Source organism: Hyperolius riggenbachi, chromosome 1, assembly GCF_040937935.1.
Source record: "Hyperolius riggenbachi isolate aHypRig1 chromosome 1, aHypRig1.pri, whole genome shotgun sequence".
Lineage (NCBI taxonomy): Eukaryota > Metazoa > Chordata > Amphibia > Anura > Hyperoliidae > Hyperolius > Hyperolius riggenbachi.
This window is the reverse complement of record NC_090646.1, coordinates 390,522,928-390,537,775: the sequence shown is the minus strand read 5'-3', so window position 1 is coordinate 390,537,775 and position 14,848 is coordinate 390,522,928.

Sequence of the window (14,848 nt, the reverse complement as noted above, 5' to 3'; positions counted from 1 at the left end):
CCCCTTGCAGCCGACCTGTGCCATCCTGGATGGATCCTCCGCCCCCGCCGAGGGTCACTTTTCTTCACGCAGTGGAAGCCGACGTCCACTGCGCCTTGGCCTCGCATACCCTCGTACCCGTTTCCGTAGCCAGGAGCTTCCTGAGATAATCTATACTGCGCCTGTATAGTACGCTCCCGGTGTCGGTGAGCGAGGACGCGCCGGCCAGGACCATGCACTCCAACTGCATGAAGTGAAAGTGAGCCGTGGCATGGGAACGGAGGATCGTATGGGAACTCCGCGGGCACAGATCGGCTGCATGGGGCTGGCAGAAGCCCCAGGTAAGTGAAACATTTTGTTTTAGCATACTTCAGCTCCGCTTTAAGGCAAACCTGAGCTGAGATTCAAAATATTACTTTTACTAGTTAGAGAGGGAAGCCTCAGCATCCTCATGAGTAGGGATGCTCAAATCATGAATTCAGATGAAATCCGAATAGGTGTTTTTCGGATTTCATCCACTTAATTGCAGCAGCAGTGCGGGTGACCGAGGCGGGGATTAATCTTACCCATCAGACGTCTTCTTCGCTTCTCCCTCGGCGCCTCCCACGCTGCGTTCCAATCCGGCGTCACGTGACTATACACTTCCTCCTTCAACCCGGAAGGAGGAAGTGTATGTAATCACATGACGCCGGATTGGAACGCAGCGTGGGAGGCGCCAAGGGACGAGTGAAGAAGACGTCTGATGGGTACGATTAACCCCCCCTCGGCCACCCGCGCAGCTGCTGCAATTAAGTGGATGAAATACGAATAACAACTATTCGGATTTCATCCGAATTCATGATTTGAGCATCCCTATTCATGAGGCTTCCCTCAGTTGTCGCAAGCCCCCCTGGCTGAGCGCAGACTTCCTTCACATCAGAGCCACACAACTCCTGTTCCTGAATTAAGTGTGCACAATGGCTGCATGAGCTTGCATGCGCAGTAGCATGGAGTCTGCAGCTACTGCGCATGCACGGGTAGGCTCAGTCGGCTATTGCGCGCACTTAATCCAGGAAGAGGAGCTGCGCGGCCCCGTTGTGATTAGTGACAATACATTGTCGCTTAGGGCCGGTTTAAGCAACAATGGGGCCCCAGGGCAAAATAAACCTGGGGGGCCCCAACAGATACCCCGGAACAAAAATCGGCATTAAGGGACCTTTTTGCAGCTGGTATAGTCAGGGTGTGAAGCCCCAATCGGTCGGAGCTCCACATTCTGGCTATCCAAGTCTGCATGGGGGACAAGGGGTTAAAAAGTTTCAGGAGGGGGACCCCACATAATTAAAAAAAAAAAATTCCCACACTTTAACATACAAAAAAAAAAATTGGGAAAATAGGAAAAAATGCCAGGGATCTTCATACAGCCATATTGCGGCTGTATAGCGCTCCCTGGCCAAAGCGCTGCGGCTGCGTATGGCCCCCCTGGAAACCCCGTCAGGAAATTTATTGCTTTCTTTTGATACATGCAAAATTACACTACCGTTAGGTTTGCTACTAATAGTAACATTTACCGCATTTAAAAGCATACTTTTTTCCTTCGAAATTTTACAATCGATTTTCTCAAAAACTATAAGGTCTTTTTGAAAAATTGTTTTTTCCTCTTATTCCCTTCTTAATATATCCTGCAAATTTAGGGTTCCTAGCATTTAAGGTGGATTTGCTATTAACTGTTAAAATCGGCAGGTTTTTAAATGTGTATTTTTTTTCCTTTGAAACTTTAAAATCGATTTTCTCAAAAACTATAAGGTCTTTTTGAAAAAAAAATGTTTTCCTCTTGTAGCCACTGAGGGCCCCTACAGGCTCTGGGGCAATTGCCTCCTTTGCCTCTATGGTAGCGCCGGCACTGTTGTCGCTAATCTTCCAACGGGAGGTGGCACTCAGCATGGGGGACCACGGAGTAGTGAGGGAAGCTTCTTATAGGGCAAATAGGTCAACCGACGATGCCATTAACATCTGTCTGGAACTTGTCAACAATCACCTTGACAAACCAAATTCATATGCCAGGGTCCTCCTCCTCGACTTCAGCTCAGCGTTTAACACCATTAGCCCCCATATAATGCATGAGAATCTGGCTGAGCTCGGGGTCCACCCCACTCTTCAACTGTGGATCAAAGACTTCCTTACAAACAAATCTCAGGTTGTCAAGATGGGCTCCACCTTCCTCGCAACCAAAGATCACCAACACAGGGGCCCCACAAGGCTGCGTCCTGTCACCATACCTGTTCTCCCTGTACACGAACAATTGCAGATCCTCGGCAAATTCTGTCAAGGTAATAAAATTTGCAGATGACACCACCATAGTTGGCCTGATCTCCAACAATGATGAGCAGGAATACCGCCAGCAGGTTGACAGGATTTGCCACTAGTGCAGGGAGAACAAGCTGGTCATCAACAATGCAAAAACCGTTGAGATTGTCATTGACTTTAGGAAGCACGCCTCCACCCCGCCTCCACTGCACACTGGAGGGATGGTGGTGGAAAGAGTGCCCTGTGTACGCCTCCTGGGCACCACCATCTCCAATACCCTGAAGTGTAAGGCAAACACTGTTCCACCCAGAGGAAAGCCCAGCAGAGGCTCTACTTCCTCCGCCAACTGAGAAAGTTCGGCATGTCCCAAAAACTCCTGAGGAGCTTCTATACCGCAACCATTGAATCTGTCCTCTGCTCCTCTATCCTTGTCTGGTATGCTGGCTCCACCGATAGCGACAGACGCAAACTACAGAGGGTCATCAGGTCAGCGTAAAGGATCATCGGGAACCAACTTCCTGCCCTGGACTCCCTCTATAAGACCAGACTATGTTCCAGAGCACTGAAGATTGCAAACGATCCCTCCCACCCTGGCCACCAGTTTTTCAGTCAGCTCCCCGTGGGGCGGAGGTATCGGTCCATCATGACAAAGACCACGAGACACAAAAACAGCTTCTTCCCCTCAGTGGTAAATTTGCTGAACGCGATAAACTCTGCTCATGCCCTCCCCCCTTAGGCTGCCCCTGCTCCCCCACGCTGACTTTAGGCATGTAACCCACCTGGTTATGGAAAACGGTGGTCTATGGTTATGTTTATCTTATGAAGTGATGGAATTGTGGTCTACGGTTATGTTTATGGCTTATGGTTATGTTTATGCAATGAAATCATGTCTACTATGTTATATGTCCTGATGTCTGTTACTTTTCTATGTATACGCCTTGTATCCGTTGTGCCAAGCCCAATTCCGGGCACTACCCAGTCGTGCTTGGCGAAAATAAAAGCGATTCTGATTCTGAATAGGATCCTGAAGTGTCTGATTTTGTACCTGAGCTAATGCTCAGGTACACTTTAAGTAATACCAGTTGCCTGGCTGTCCTGCTGATCTTCTGCCTCTAAGGCTAGGGTCACACTTGGCGGAATGCATGCATTTTCCACTATGTGCTATGAGGAAAACTCATGCGATTCTACTAATTGTGACTCTGGCCTAATACTTTAAGATGATCTTAGAGTAATCCTTGGGAGTGCACTAGCATTCCTTCTAGCATAGTTAGGTTGTTGATTATCTGTATTGCCTAGTTCTGTCTTGTCTGTTGCGATTGTCTTGTCACCAGCTGCGGTGAACAGGAAATCGTTCTGTCTGTTGGGATCGCATTCGCCCTAGCGGTAGTGGCGGTGGTTCCTTCTGTACTCTGTCTTAGGGGTGCAAGCCAGAGTTGCTGTTGCTACTGGTTGCTCCATCTGTCTGTCTGTCTGGATCACATTCGCCCTGGCGGTAGCGGCGGTGGTTCCTTCTGTACTCTGTCTGGGAGTGTAGGCCAAAGCTGCGGTTGCAACTGGTTACTCCTTCTGTCTGTCTTGTCTGGATCGAACGCTTGCTGTAGTCTCGGTGAGGGAACCGTTTAGTAAGCGTTCGCGTTCTCTTTTGTTTTCGTGTTTCTTTGGTTAGTCAGGGTTAGTACGCTTTGTCGCTATTGCGCTTCTCGTGTGGCGACCATTGCCGGGCGCGCTCTTTGTCGCTATTGCGCTTAACGTGTGGGGACCGCATGTAGTTAGTCCTGTCTGTTCCTTTGCTCTGTCTTATTGTGTGTTCACCGTCGCTGGGTGGCGACTAGATTGGTGGACACACATACATTCTGTCGCTGTGCTCACTCTCTCTTTCTCAGGGCTATCTTGCCCTGCATTGTTGCAATTCGTACAAATACCATCTGGCATCTGTGGTAGTGCAGAGGGGTTGTTCCTCTGCACGCCACAGCTCCATCTGCCGGTGGGAATTTCCCTCTACAAGTGCATTACACCAAAGCTGGGTTCTGTTGTTTCGTACGCATGTGGAGGATTTCCGCAGTGTCAGCGCGCATCTTGTGCGCTGACCTCGGAAATAATTCCGCAATCATTACAATAAATGTGCCCCCCGTGTCTGCATTTATTCATTACCTGTCCTAAATCAGCCTTCGCGTGGTGTCCATCCGTCCTCCAGGTGGCTCTGCCGCAAACACGCTGGCGGCAGCGCATATCGTCATGCGCTATGCACCGCAGCCAGCTTGTATGCGGCTGAGCCACCTGGAGGACGGATGGACACCATGCGAAGGCTGACACAGGACAGGTAATGTATAAATGCACACACAGGGGGCACATTTATACATTAGAGGAGCAGTGGTGGGGCAGACGCGGCGGGCTTGGCCGATTCCCTGAAGATTTCATGCTGAAATTGGACAGGAATCGGCCTGCAATATATGGGCAGCTCGACAAAGATGCGAATGTCTCCAATCAGATTCGATTAGAGATAAATTTGTCTCTTTCTCGAATCTGCCCATAATCTACTGATGTATTGCTACCTTTAGGTTCCTCTTATCTTTAAGCACCCCCCTCACCCACACACACAGTCCACCTTAATGTGCACCTGAGATCAAAGGAAAGAAGAATGTATACATACGCACGCTAAAATCGCGTGAACGTAAAAATTAGCGCGCGAATGTGAGAATTTGCACGCAAAAAATTTGCACGCAATACTCGCAGCAAAAGTCGCGCGAATCACATAGCGCGGCCGTGATAACAGTTATCACACTTTAGCGAATCAAGCCCATTCTGTTTTAAGAAGGCAAACGTTTGGTTTTTGTTTTTTCACAGTACATTGCGATGCGAAAGTTTGGGCAACCTTGTTAATCGTCATGATTTTTCTGTATAAATCGTTGGTTGTTACGATAAAAAATGTCAGTTAAATATATCATATAGGAGACACACACAGTGATATTTGAGAAGTGAAATGAAGTTTATTGGATTTACAGAAAGTGCGCAATAATTGATTAAACAAAATTAGGCAGGTGCATAAATTTGGGCACTGTTGTCATTTTATTGATTCCAAAACCTTTAGAACTAATTATTGGAACTCAAATTAGCTTGGTAAGCTCAGTGACCCCTGAGCACTGCAGGTGAATCCAATTATGAGAAAGAGTATTTAAGGGCATCAATTGTACGTTTCCCTCCTCTTTTAAATCTCTCTGAAGAGTAGCAACATGGAGGTCTCAAACCAACTCTCAAATGACCTGACGACAAAGATTGTTCACCATCATGGTTTAGGGGAAGGATACAGAAAGCTGTCTCAGAGATTCCAGCTGTCTGTTTCCACAGTTAGGAACATATTGAGGAAATGGAAGACCACGGACTCAGTTCAAGTTAAGGCTCGAAGTGGCAGACCAAGAAAAATCGTGGATAGACAGAAGCGACAAATGGTGAGAACAGTCAAAGTCAACCCGCAGACCAGCACCAAAGACCTACGACATCATTTTACTGCAGACGGAGTCACTGTGCATCGTTCAACCATTCGGCGCACACAAGGAGATGCTGTATGCGAGAGTGATGCAGAGGAACCCTTTTCTCCGCTCACAGCACAAACAGAGCCACTTGAGATATGCTAAAGCACATTTGGACAAGCCAGCTTCATTTTGGAATAAGGTGCTGTGGACTAATGAAACTAAAATTGAATTATTTGGGCATAAAAAATAGGAAAAACAACACAGCATTACAAGAAAAACACCTGCTACCCTACAGTAAAATATGGTGGTGGTTCCATCATGCTGTGGGGCTGTGTGGTCAGGGCAGGGACTGTGAATCTTGTCAAAGTTGAGGGACGCATGGATTCCACCCAGTATCAGCAGATTCTGGATATCAATGTCCAGGAATCAGTGACAAAGCTGAAGCTGCGCCGGGGCTGGATCTTTCAACAAGACAATGACCCCAAACACTGCTCAAAATCCGCTAAGGCATTCGTGCAGAGGAACAAGTACAACATTCTGGAATGACCATCTCAGTCCCCAGACCTGAATATTATTGAAAATCTGTGGAGTGAGTTAAAGAAACCTGTCCATGCTCGGAAGCCATCAAACCTGAATGAACTAGAGATGTTTTGTAAAGAGGAATGGTCCAAAATACCTTCAACCAGAATCCAGACTCTCATTGGAACCTACAGGAAGTGTTTAGAGCCTGTTTAAACAATTATTGCACACTTTCTGTAAATCCAATAAACTTAATTTCACTTCTCAAATATCACTGTGTGTGTCTCCTATATGATATATTTTACTGACATTTTTTATTGTAACAACCAACGATTTATACAGGAAAATCATGACGATTAACAAGGTTGCCCAAACTTTCGCATCCCACTGTAACTAAACGTCTGTACGAGTCTTTAATCTGCCCAACAATAAAAATAGTTTTCTATTTTATGTGCAGATTTACTTACAGTAGATATATTGGGTATAGATAGAAAGTCATAAGAAAGTTAATGCTGTACTTTATTCTGTTTAATGACAGGAAGATCATCCAGCTTGTTATTGCATTGTGGTGTTTCCTGAGATGAAGAGCATTTGATTCATTTGATTCTAATGTTATATAACTATTTGTTTTTTAAAGTTCAAAGGATGTTTATATAAAAGCATAGCAGATGAAACAGGAAGAGACTAATGCACAGCCCCACTTAACAGGTGTACTAAATAATATATCCCTGAATTCTGTATGCTCTATAAACAGGAAGGATGAATAAAACACAAACGGGGAAACCAAGAGCCCACTATTGTGTAGTATGTATTGACTTATTGTGGTTGTTATAGAAATCGAACAATGAAATGATACTCACAAGTGTGGGTTACCACAACTGCACAACCACCTGAAGGTAGGTGGGGAGAATAAACCCAGCCTCACTTAGGTTAAGAAGAGGGTCCTTCTGCCTACCTAAACTGGGGGCCCTCTGGCCACCTATACTGAGTGTGCTACCTCTTGCTGGGGAGAACTACTAGCTACCTATATGGGGGACCACGGGCCTCAATTCACTAAGCATTATCAAACACTTTATCGAACAAATTGATAATTTACCTCATGAGTAAAATCTAATTTTGAATTCACTAAGGTGTTATAGATTTATTGAACGTTTTATTGATAAAACATTTGATACATATATAACACCTTAGTGAATTCAAAATGAGATTTTACCCATGAGGTAAATTATCCAACGTTCCATAATGTGTTTGATAAAGCATAGTGAATTGAGGCCATATGTAGCTACCTATAATGAGGCGACTACTTCTAGGGAAGGGAATGGCAGGGTGGAACAGCTGCTGTTAGTCTGCCTCTTCCTGCAGCACAATATTCGTCTCACAAGACAAATAATTAGAAAGCAGCTGGAGAGGTACAGCAAAGCTTTTTCAACATAAAAGGTAAAAAATAGATTTGTACTTATTAAAGGAACATATCAATTCATTTAAAAAAAAAAAAGGCCACAGAACCCCTTCAATGCTGTGAAGGAGAAGCCTCTGGCTACCTAAAATTTGTGTGTAGGAGCATCGGTTACTATATGCTTTATAACTTTTTTTTTTTTGGAAGGGGATGTGACGGATTCACCTGTGCTAAATGCGCCCAGCATATGAAATATGCACACAAAGGTGTTATTCAGAGTACCCCCTTTAGGTTCCAGCCTTACTAAAAAAACAAGACGTATCTGTCAGTCCAAACCAGTCACTCTCTATAGGATGATACAAAAAAGGAGGAGGAGCGCTCCGTAGTGTGTTAACTTTTAATAGATTAAAAAAGCGCAAAAACATATGCACTTACTAGATACATGGATAAACAGGCGTTGAGTTTGGCATAAAGCCTAATTAAATCCCATCAGAGGAGCAACCTAGAAACTGCAGTGGCCAGCAGCAGTGGGGTCCAGATGGCGTGGTGACCCAAGGTGCCTTTCCGGGGATGATACGTGTGCAGTGAACGTCAAGACGCGATTCGGCGTATCCACGCCTTACTCAGTAAACATTTACTCACTATGGAGCGCTCCTCCTCCTTTTTTGTATCTTTCTCTTCAGTCCACTTGCGGTCGAGTGTTGAGGAGTCGCTAGAGTGTGTTCATTAGGTCCAGCGAGATCGGCCTAATCCTTGAGCGGTAGCAGCGCAAGATTTCCCTTCTTTTACTCTCTATAGGAAAAGGTTGTTTGTTTATTTCTCCCTGGAGAGGGTGCCATAAAACCTCCCCAGTAGATTCAGAGCCCTCATAAAACAATTACTTCTTCTCTCCAGCAAACCTAAACACATCAAACACATTATTTGATACCTATTCAAAGGATTTCCATAAAGAGAGGCTAGGGCCCAGAGAACTCCACACCCCTTGTAAATTTCTTAGCTTACCAGAGCTACATTCCTCCACATATCCTGATAGGGAGAATACCTATTAATGAATCTTAGAAACTAATATTCATCTTACTAAACTACCAGCCTTTCCATAGATGCCAGACATGTCAAAATTAGCAGATGTGCATTGAACCCAATCTCAAGGTGTTTGAGCCAAAAAGCACCTGCCTACCACCATCTGTGGCAGAGATATGGTTTTCTCTGAAATGAAATATGATAATTCATATGTGTTTAGTCTCTGAGTAAAGCAGAGAATGCCAGGAACACACATGTATAGTTTTCTGTGTGTTCTGATCAACTGACGCTGCGATAATTTCATATATTACTTATGTCTTTATGCCTCTCATGGCAGAGGGTGTAGCTGGATCATGTGGCAGACACTGCCCATCTCCTATTACTATAACCACCTTCCAGCGGAGAAAGAGTTAAAACTGCTGGACACACAGGCTGTCAGGGAGTCCCAGCCAGCCTTTCCATTTTATCATCATGGATTTGGGTTTACAGTATATCTTGGACTAATTACATATCAGAACTTTATGAGTAGGAACACACTAGGCAGAATTGCATATGCATTTTCCACTATGTGCTATGGAAAACGCATATGCGATTCTGCCTAGTGTGTTCCTACCCTATATCTTCTGTTTGGACTTACCATCGCTGTGCATGAGCAGTAGCCTGAGGCTAGTGCAGTTGGCAGGCTTTCAGGGACCTGTAAAGGTACTGGGGCTGGAACAAGATCCACTTAAGCACAATAGAACTTGTCCCCCCCTCTCAGGTATACTGAGTTTTTCCACTGATGACTTGGAGAAGCCTTCCACAGACAGCAGCTTCAAAATTGTAAGCTTCATTGTTTTGGGTGGCCCTGTTGTCAGCACCCCTGTCTTTGGCAATTCACTTTGGCATTCTCTTTGGCAATTCACGTACCTGAATTGTAGGAGATTGATGTGCTGAGGACAGCAACCCTTGCAGCAACTCGTAGACTGGAGTCCCTGGAGTTGGAACAGGGACCTCCTGTAAACAAGGGCCAGGAGTGCTTGAATAACCAGTGGTGTGGCAATCAGGCGTGTGACCAGAAAGGTCCAACACCGCTCTCACAGGTGTGGTGAGTGTAGTGATGCAGTGACCCAACAATCAGCTGGGTCCAGAGGTGAGCAGAGGTTAGGCAACAAAGCAGGTCCTCTAATAGGCATGGTTCGGTAACAGAGCAGGTCCTCGACCAAGCAAGGGGTCGGTAACAGAGCGAGTTCTCATACAGGCAGAGGTTGATAGACAAGTCGGTCGTCACATGAAGCAGAGGCCAGGAACAGAGCAGGAAGTCAGACAGGCCAGGGTTAGCATGCGTGATGACAACAGGCAGACTCTAGGTCAAACACAAGAGTACGTTCACACAATAGCTGCAATACTACAGCACTAGAGAGCTGCATTCTCCAGATTGAAACAGGCCTCTTGGCGCGAATAGAGTAACAGGTAAAGCACTAAGTGTGCATGCCCAAACACAGGTGTGCACTTGCAACACGCACGTAAGCCCAAACACAGGTGTGCACTTGCAACACGCATATACATAGATGCCCTTCACGCAGCATTGACCTCAACACCGTGTGACCCCAGTGGTAATGCAGCGCAACACAACACGCGTAAGTACAAACCCCCAGACCCCCATGCATAGGGACCCGCCGGGATGCACCAAGACTCCTACCAACATCCGTTCATACCAGCTGTCTCATCTGGACGGGTGCAGACAAAAAAGTAGATGGAGGCTGGCACTTCAAAAAAATTATAAAGCTCTTTTATTGAATCATGATTAAAAGCATGTGGCTATATGGCGACAGCCCGCTGTTTCAAGACTCAGCCCTTTTTCAAGCCGAAGTATCCGTTCATACTTCAGCTTGAAAAAGGGCTGAGTCTTGAAACAGCGGGCTGTCGCCGTATAGCCACATGCTTTTAATCATGATTCAATAAAAGAGCTTTATAATTTTTGAAAGTGCCAGCCTCCATCTACTTTTTTGTCTGCTCCAGTTGGATCCCAAAGTGCGGGGAACCTTTGAGGCTTTGGCACCCTATCCCTCCTGTAAGTGAGTGCCACTCTTTTTATCTTTGCATTGGAGACGTCATCTGGACGGGTAACTGACCATAATAATATTATTCAGCTGACTGCTACTGTAGTCTCCACACTGCAGCAGAACACTTCCTTCACATCCTCCACCCTCCCTTCTTCATGGAACAGAATGGGTGGCTTAAATGAGAGTCAAGCACCACGTCTGTAAGCCATTCATAGGTAAAATGTCCGTTGATCAAACATATGTACCATATGATGCCAGCTTATAAATGCAGGTCTTAGGGTGTTTTCTTATTTTGCCTTCAGGTATGCCTTAAAGGGACTCCGAGCAGTGCAGACACTATGGAAAGATGCATATCATTTTAAAGCTCTCTTTCTCCTCTTTCCAATGATATATAAACCGCCACCCTACGCCTTTTAGTTTTCGCGATTTTTGCGATTGAAATTGCCGCGGCTGCAATTTCAATCGCGAAAATAAAGAAAACTAAAAGGCGTAGAGCAACGATTTAGGGGTCGTCAGAAAGAGGAGAAAGAGAGCTTTAAAATGATATCCATCTTTCCATAGTTACATTGTATTACACAGGGCGACTTTTTCTCAAAGTCAGCAGCTCAATTCAGCAGAAAAAGTCGCCCTGTGTAGTACAATGTAACTATGGAAAGATGGATATCATTTTAAAGCTCTCTTTCTCCTCTTTCTGACGACCCCTAAATCGTCGCCCTACGCCTTTTAGTTTTCTCTATTTTCGCGATTGAAATCGTGAAAATCACGAAAACTAAAAGGCGTAGGGCAGTGGTTTATATATCATTGGACAGAGGAGAAAGAGAGCTTTAAAATGATATGCATCTTTCCATAGTTTCCGCACTGCTCGGAGTCCCTTTAAAATAGAACTTTTTATTTGTTTCAGATACAGTGAGGAAGGATTATAACCTCTGCCAGTTTATTTTGCTGCTTGTGTTTGTCCATCATTTGAAGTCTTGGCTGGAGTTCCCCTGTAAGGCAACTCTGTTGCTAGATGCTTTGTTTTTTTCTGTTGTTTTTGCATCCTTCATATTAATGAAATTGATGTTCTTTGTCATGTCAGGTAGTTGTATGTGTTTATAGTTTTGATTTTTACCATTGCTCGGTATTAGTCATGTTGATTATGTAAGAGGAAATATTATCTGTATTAAAGACAAGCTAGTTCTAGTCAAGGAACACACTTGGCTCCTGTTCAAGCAAAGAAACTATGGATGCTCTTTACTAAAACAGATTATGGTCTAAACAATGGTGTAGCTAACGTAAGGTGCATGATAGCACAGCCATTTTAGGAAAGTGCAGCTTTGCTTGGAAGAAATCTGTATTCTGACTCCTGGGATGTCTTGCTTGAAAATGAATATAATATAAACAGTGGCGTAGCTAAGGAGCTATGGGCCCCGATGCAAGTTTTACAATGGGGCTCCCCCCCAAGCACTCTATACATAACAATGCCTATGCCTACTACCGTACCCTCATGGCAAGAAGAAGAGTTTGGAATTCTCATTTGAAGTGTCCGCCCCACTACCTGCGGCCTGGCCCAACTGGATCCTTAACCTCCCTGGCGGTAAGCCCGTGCTGAGCACGGGCTATGCCGCCGGGAGGCACCGCTCAGGCCCCGCTGGGCCGATTTGCATAATTTTTTTTTTGCTACACGCAGCTAGCACTTTGCTAGCTGCGTGTAGCATCTGATCGCCGCCGCTACCCGCCGATCCGCCGCAATTCCTCTCGCCGCGGCCGCCCCCCCCCCCCCCCAGACCCCGTGCGCTGCCTGGCCAATCAGTGCCAGGCAGCGCTATGGGGCAGATCGGAGTCCCCTCTGACGTCACGACGTCGATGACGTCGGTGACGTCATCCCGCCCGTCGCCATGGCGACGGGGGAAGCCCTCCAGGAGATCCCGTTCTTTGAACGGGATCTCCTGATCTCCGATCGCCGGAGGCGATCGGAGGGGCTGGGGGGATGCCGCTGAGCAGCGGCTATCATGTAGCGAGACTTTGTCTCGCTACATGAAAAAAAAAAAAAAAAAATTAAAAAAAAAGATTTGCTGCCCCCTGGCGGATTTTTTGCAAACCGCCAGGGGGGTTAATGCAGTGCCCGGAGCTGATCAGGCCAGCACTTCACAAAATAAATCAGTGCTCCTTGCAAAGTGGACTTTTCCTAGAAGAACTAAAGAAAGCAATCATAAAATCCCTCTTGAAGAAACCATCACTAGATCCTGATTCTGTGACCAACTACAGACCTGTGGTGAACTTACCATTCCTATCAAAAGTTATCAAGAAAGCGCGTGTATCAAAAAAGGGCGCGGGATATAGCCGAAATTATATGTTGTAATGTAAAACAATATTTTTCGTTTATAGCTTATAAATAGTGTTGGGCGAACACCTGGATGTTCGGGTTCGGGAAAGTTCGCCGAACATGACTGCGATGTTCGGCATGTTCGGGCCGAACCCCGAACTCCCCGAACATCCCGCTTTTGGGGGCCCTATGGGGTCGCAGGCATAAGGGGGGAGCATGTCCCGGTCGCGGGGGGGGGGGGTCGGAAATTCCCCCCACCCCCTCCGCTAGCGCTCCCCCCTCTGCCCGCTTCCCCATACAAAAGTTTAAGGAAAGTACCGGTGGTAGTGGATGGCCTGGCAGTGGCACTGTGGAGTGAGGAGGAGGAGTCCGGAGAGAGACGCGTTGAGGGAGGCCGGGCAGCGGGCGGTTCAGCGGTAGTACCCTTGTGGTACTTCCGCCCTTTCTCTGACCTCACGCCCGCTGCCCGGCCTCCCTCAACGCGTCACTCTCCGGACTCCTCCTCCTCACTCCACAGTGCCACTGCCAGGCCATCCACTACCACCAGTACTTTCCTTAAACTTTTGTATGGGGAAGCGGGCAGAGGGGGGAGCGCTAGCGGAGGGGGTGGGGGGAATTTCCGACCCCCCCGCGATCGGGGCATGCTCCCCCCTTATGCCTGCGACCCCATAGGGGGGCCGTATTCGGCCGAACAGGGCCCTGTTCGGCCGAACAGGGGCCCTGTTCGGCCAGGTTCGACCAGGAATTGAGCCGTTCGGGCGAACGCGAACAGTTTGGCCGAACACCACCAGGTGTTCGGCCGAACTCGAACATCACCCGAACAGGGTGATGTTCTGCAGAACCCGAACAGTGGCGAACACTGTTCGCCCAACACTACTTATAAACGAAAATATAATGGTAAATCGGTTCAATAAACGGAAATGAAATGGCAAAATGCTGTCTATAACAACAAACGAATTCGGAAATGAAATGTCAAATAGCGTCTATAACAAAAAAACGATATTTACACTTGTATTAAGCATAGTAATACAATGGTAGATTTTACAGGTATTTTACTGCAAATATACCTAACTATAGGCTCTCCCTATCCCTAACCCCTAGACCCTCCCCTTTGTGTAAATATACATAATTTAATAAATGGTGTATATTACAAATATTGTACTGTAACTATACCTATCCCTACTCTCACACAGAACCCTCCCTGTACCTATCCCAAACCCCTAGACCCCCCTAGTGGTGGTGCCTAACCCTAACCACCCCCCCTGGTGGTGCCTAACCCTAAGACCCCTCTGGTGGTGCCTAGCCCTAACCACCCCCCTGGTGGTGCCTAACCCTAACCACCCCCCTATTGGTGCCAAACCCTAACCACCATCCTGGTGGTGCCTAACCCTAACCACCCCCCTGGTGGTGTATATTGTACTGTAACTATACCTATCCCTACTATCACACAGAACCCTCCCTGTACTTATCCCTAACCCCTAGACCCCCCCTGGTGGTGCCTAACCCCCCCTGGTGGTGCCTAACCCTAAGACCCCCCCTGGTGGTGCCTAACCCTAAGACCCCCCTGGTGGTGCCTAATCCTAAGACCCCCCTGGTGGTGCCTAACCCTAAGACCCCCCTGGTGGTGCCTAATCCTTAGACCTCCCTGGTGGTGCCTAACCCTAAATCTCCCCTGGTGGTGCCTAACCCTACCATCCCCCTAGTCGTGCCTAACCCTAACCATCCCCCTGGTCATGCCTAACCTTACCTTCTCCACTGCACAAACACCCTTACACACATATAAAGAATAATATATTTAATCCTTAAAATACTTCACTATAAATAACATGAA